General features: G+C 44.8%; 1 long non-coding RNA gene across 2 annotated transcripts in view; it reads right to left on the bottom strand.

The window, feature by feature from the left end:
• LOC126488767 (uncharacterized) overlaps positions 1-5,644 on the bottom strand; it is a 25,188-nt gene continuing 19,544 nt past the window's right edge. The window contains exons 3-4 of one of the 2 annotated variants that reach the window (XR_007588791.1): positions 4,907-5,041; positions 1-4,111 (exon numbers count right to left, since the gene is read on the bottom strand). This is a non-coding gene — a long non-coding RNA (uncharacterized lncRNA). Of the gene's footprint in view, positions 4,112-4,464; positions 4,538-4,906; positions 5,042-5,644 lie in introns of those variants that run through there. The other variant, XR_007588792.1, reaches the window with a different exon arrangement.

Here is a 5,644-nt window from a genome sequence, read left to right as displayed (position 1 = left end):
GGGGGGGGTGTTTGTAGGGTCTTTCAAGATCCTGCCTCTGCTAGTATTAAAGGTGTGTACCACCACACCCCACTACGTTTTTTCTTTTTAAATTTAACATTTGTGTTTTTATGAAACACAACACAGAGACTATTTAGAGACTTTGTAGAGAAAACTTGTTATAACTGGATGTGGTGGCATATACTACAGCTTAGGAAGCTGAGGCAGGAGGACTGCCAAGAGTTTTGAGGTGACCATGAACTACTTACTGAGTACCAAGCCAGCCTAGAAAGATTAAACTAGGTCCAATCCACTCTTAGGTGACCTTTCAGTGGCTTTAAGATGTAAGTGCAGGAGCCACAAGAGTCTTTCAAGGGTTAAGAGCACTGGCTGCTCCTTCAAGGATCAGAGTTCAGCTCCCAGCACTCACACCAGGTTGCTCACAGCCACTAGGTCATCTGAGGCCCTTTTCTGGCCCCCCAGGTTATCTGACGCCCTCTCCTGGCCCCCAGGTCATCTGACGCCCTCTCCTGGCCCCCCAGGTCATCTGACACCCTCTTCTGGCCCCCCAGGCCATCTAATACCCTCTTCTGGCCCCCCAGGTCATCTGACACCCTCTTCTGGCCCCCGTGGGCACCTGCACCCACATTTACATAACACAAAATTAAAAAAATATTTTTTCTTTAAAGATGTAAGAGGAAACATAAGGTGCAGCAAGATGGCTCAGAGAGTGACGGTGCTTGCCACTAAGACTGAGGACTTAGGTTCCATCCTTGGGACCCATGTAGTGGAAGATGGGGAGCCGACTCTCCTGGCTCTAGTTCCAAGGGACACAATGCCCTCTTTGGGCACTTGTCCTCATATGCATATTTATTTTAATAATAATTAATTTAATAAATAAATGATTAAAAATAATTTTAAGAGACATACATGGATCTATATAAGAAGGAAAAAGGACAAGATCTCCTGAACAAATTGGGAGTATGGGGGTCACAGGAGAAGGAAGAAGGAAAGAGAGGAGGAAGAAAGGGGAAATAGCTCAATAAAAACAATAAAAAATAATTTTTAAAATAAAATCTTTTTGACTTAGTATGGAAAAGGTTTCTGTCTATTTGGCTTGCTGAATTTCAGACACTGGGGCTGGAACGCAGGACCTTGCAAGCGTTAGCAAGAGCTCTACCACTGCACTGCACACCCATATTTTGTTCTGTTTTGAAAGAGGATCCCTCCAATTCCGCCAGACTGGCCTAGGATTCACTCTGAAGTCCAAGCAGGCCTTGAACCTCCTGTCCAGCTGGAGAAAGGCTCTTCCAACAAGAAATAGCAAATTTAAGAACAAAATTTGAAAAAAACCAAAAAGCTGGGTGGTTGGTGGTGGTGCATACCTTTCTTTAATCCCAGCACTTGGGAGGCAGAGGCAGGAGGGTCTCTGTGAGTTCAAGGCCAGCCTGGTCTATAGAGTGAGTTTGAGTTCCCAGAAAGCCAGGACTGTTACACAGAGAAACCCTGCCTTGAAAAACCAAAAAAGAGGGACTGGAGAGATGGCTCCGAGGGTAAGAGCACTGGCTGCTCTTCCAGAGGTCCCAAGTTCAGTTCCCAGCAACCACATGGTGGCTCACAACCATCTGTAATGAGATCTGGTGCCTTCCTTGCCAGCAGTACATTTTATGCTTAATAAGTAAATAAGAGAGAGAGAGAGAGAGAGAGAGAGAGAGAAGGCAAACTGATATTTTCCAGAATGACAAAACTGAAGTAGATAACGCCACATCTTGGCATGAAGGTATGAGAAGAATAAAAAGGAAAGTACAGAGTAATACCTGCATGGGACTCAGCACAGGAGGGAAAGGCTGGGGAAATGACGCTGGAATCCCAGGACTGTGTAGAAGCCACCAGAAATGCTCAAAAGATCAGGGTAAGCTAAGGTCACTAGTGAACAATGGTTCACTCCCAGAAGGAAGGTCCCAACCCACAGTGGAATAGCTGGGAACGGGTCTGAACCCAGCATGTTGCCACAGGCAACAGTAGCCACAGTTAGAAAGTTCATAGGAACAACAGTAGTAGTGTTGAAAAAGTATCTTTTTTGAGAAACTGTGAAAAGTAAAATAATTGTCCTGATAATAAATAGAAGGACCGGGAGACATTTGACTGTAAGAGCAACACATCAGGCCGTTTTGTGAAGGCCAACGCCAGTAATTACAGCACGCCAGAAGCCAGGGCAGAAAGAGAACCAGTTCAAGGCCAGTGGGACTACACAGTGCATTCCAGGTTAGCCTGGACTGCAGTGTGAAACTCTCTCAATAATACACACATATATAGACACACATATATACATATATACACATTATCTATAGGTTGCCACAGGCAACACAATATATGTGTATATACATTGTGCGTGTATGTGTGTGTATATACTGTGTGCGCGTATGTATGTATGTATGTATGTATATATGTGTGTACACACACACACATATATACATACACCTGAAAGAGAAAGAAAGGAAGGGGGTGGAAAGGACGGGAAGAAGGCTGGTGTGATGGAACACATCTGTAATCCCAGAACTTGGAGGCAGGTCATCAGGAACTCAGGAAAGTCATTCTTCACTACATAGAGAATTCAAGGCCACCCTAAAAGAACAGAAAGCCAGGTCAGATTCCAGAGAATGGCAACTCATAATAACAGAAGATGGCGCTCTTGAGCTGGAAAAAAACACTAGGAAAACCATAGAACCTCTCCCCACTGTCTTCCAAAAACAATGTTAAAATATTAAAAGTTGATTTGGGAAGAGCACACCAATTTTTATCCAATGCCAAGTGGTCATCCCTAAAAACATATATGAATAACATTACTGTCACAATCTTGAAGATAGATTCATGTAGTTAGTATAACAGAAGTTATATTTGATTATGCTGAGGGGCGTCACACAAGGTTCACATTCTACATTCCAAAGTCTCTGTCCCCAAGGATGCTCACCTGTGTGACTGGCATATCTTAGCTGGGGGTCAGGTCCAGTCTCTAACAGAAATCTCTGATTTGAGGGTCAAAAGCATTTTCTCATTATAGTTACTCAGGCTGAGCAGGTTGTATTATGCATTTAGGAATGTGTGTGTGTGTGTGTGTGTGTGTGTGAATGTATGTACACACACACACGCACACAAAACAACTAAAGGGAAAAGCGGCCATGAATTTGAAAGGGGGAGGGTACGTGGGAGGGTTTGGAGGGAGAAAAGGGAAGAAAGAAATATTGTCATTGTAATCTCAAAAAAATATTAAAAATAAAAAAGTTGGCTCAGAAAAAATGACATATTAAACTATGATAACAATAAAAAAATTAGTATCTAAAATTACAATAAGAGCTGGGTGATGGTGGTGCACGGCTTTATTCCCAGCACTCAGGAAGCAGAGGCAGGTGGAGTGGATCTCTGTGAGTTCGAGGCCAGCCTGGGTCTACAAGAGCTAGTTTCCAGGACAGGCTCCAAAGCTACAGAAAAACACTGTCTTGAAAAATCAGAAAATAAAAAAATTAAAAACTAAAATTACACACACACACACATACATCTACACACACAAAGAACCACAGTAAGTTTTTGTTTTGTTTTGTTTTTGTTTTCATTTGGGTTTTTCCAAGACAGAATCTCATTATGTAGCCTGGAACACCACATAGACCGCCTCAAACCCACAGAGATCCACCTGCTTCTGCCCCCCAGTGCTGGGATTAAGGATGCACCACCATGCCCAGACAGAACCATACGTGTTATGGAAGCGTGATAACTCGTGTTCCAAAGCAGCGAATGCAATCAAATGACAAGGTGCACAAGCACAGACTGCTGTGTCCCCAGCTGCCTTCAGGGCTAAAGTGTGCACTGCTGACGACGTTAGTCTTTCTCTGGGAATTTCCTTTAGACAAAGGGAACCCTCCACCCAAGGCCACCCCTTTTCCTCAGGGCAGCAGTGACTTCCCTTGCAGGGTATGAAGTTCTCATCTGCAGGTTGAAGTCTCTGAAAGGCCAGTCTGTTTCAGAGCTCATGAGTTTCCCGGCAGTCACTCTTCTGAGCAGGAAGGTCACAGTCATCACCAGTTACATGGGCAGTGTTGGGCCGGCTTGGGGTCCATGTGATCATGTCGAAAGACAACTACAGCAACCGAAAAAGATGTTATTCAAACCCTTCCTTATGGGATCAGCTGAGACCATCGAGGCCACTGGATCAGGCCCTGCCTTCCACTAGCCTGAGAACTGTTACTTGGAAATTTTGCATGACCAAAGCCATTATCAAAACTTAAATGATATAAAATTTAACTTTGCTGAGACCACAGCATACGTTGTGGCCCAGGCTGACCTAGAACTCACTATACGAGCAAGGCTCACAAGGAACTCAGACTCTTGCTTCCGCAGCTCAGATGGGCTCACACTCCACCACGCCCAGACATAAAGTCAAATTTAAATAAATTATATTCAAAGCTAAAGGAACAAACATTCAGCAGTTACCTTTCCTTCTTACTGTATGGTCTGCTGTTATCTGTGTTCCAGGGCAAGTACTCAGTACTGAAAGCAGTCGAAGGCTACAGATCAAAGTTTTTGTCCTCCAGAGAGCTGCTTGTTAAACGTTAACCAGCTGTGGCCTCCGTCCAGTTCCTCCTCGCACAAGGGCATGCTCAGCAAGCACCTGGCACACACCCTTGTCTCAAAGTCAGTGTCTCTGGGAAAGTGACCCAAATCAACAAAAAAAGATATCTAGGGGAAACCCCTGTGATAAACTGAAGTAAGATACAGGGGACAGATAGAGACTAAGCCCCTCCCCTCCTCTCAGAGAGATCCCACCTAGGGTTACGACAGCGGACAGCGGACAAGCAGTCTACTGCTACGCCATAATCTCCACCCCAAGTCAGCAATTCAAAAGCTCAGAAACAATACTGGGGACCTGGCGTACCTGCAGCTCTCTCAGAGGGGTTTGGCCCCGGGACGCACGTGGTGGTCCAGGACTGCCTGTAATTCTAGTTCATGGACAGGTGGACACTTCAGCTTCTGCCAGCATCTGCACTAATGTGCACAGACACACACACACCTACACATGGTTAAGTATAATAAAAAATAATTCTTAAAAATTGAAACCAGACAAAACAGATTAAACATACAAATTTGGTGCCTAACAGAAGAAATCCAAAATAATGAGATAAAACTAATATTTACAACTATAATTCAAATTCAGTCACACTTCTATGGAGGGAAGAAGACTTGAATTTGTCCCAGAGGGGACCCAGCAGTTTGGCGAGACAGTGAGTGGGGAAGGGCTCTTGCAGCCAAGCCTGAGGACCTGAGTTCCATCCCCAAGACCCATGCAGTAGGGGAGAACCAGCTCCCACAAGTTGTCCTCTGACTACTTCAGTCTTGCAGTGGCACATGGGAGTACATACAAACACACACACACAACATTGTTGCGGGAGGTCCTTCCGCCCCTCCAACCAATAGCTGCTGTGATACCAGCCCATTGGGGCGTGGTCTCTCTCCCTTTAAAAAAGCGGCTATTTCCTCTGCTCGCTCTCTTCACTTCCTGCTCTGCCGGAGACTAGACTCCCTTCCTGGTTGTGCAGATGGCTGTTGTCTGGGACGGTGATCTGTAAGTTTTCCCCTTTAAATAAATAACACCCTATTAATCATAACTCCAAAC

The sequence above is a fragment of the Alexandromys fortis genome, unplaced genomic scaffold (assembly GCF_014885135.2).
Source record: "Alexandromys fortis isolate MF-2015 unplaced genomic scaffold, M_Fortis_MF-2015_v1.1 scaffold_216, whole genome shotgun sequence".
Taxonomy (NCBI): Eukaryota; Metazoa; Chordata; class Mammalia; order Rodentia; family Cricetidae; genus Alexandromys; species Alexandromys fortis.
Note: the sequence above shows the minus strand (reverse complement) of the source record. Positions and strands in the feature narration are given on the sequence as shown.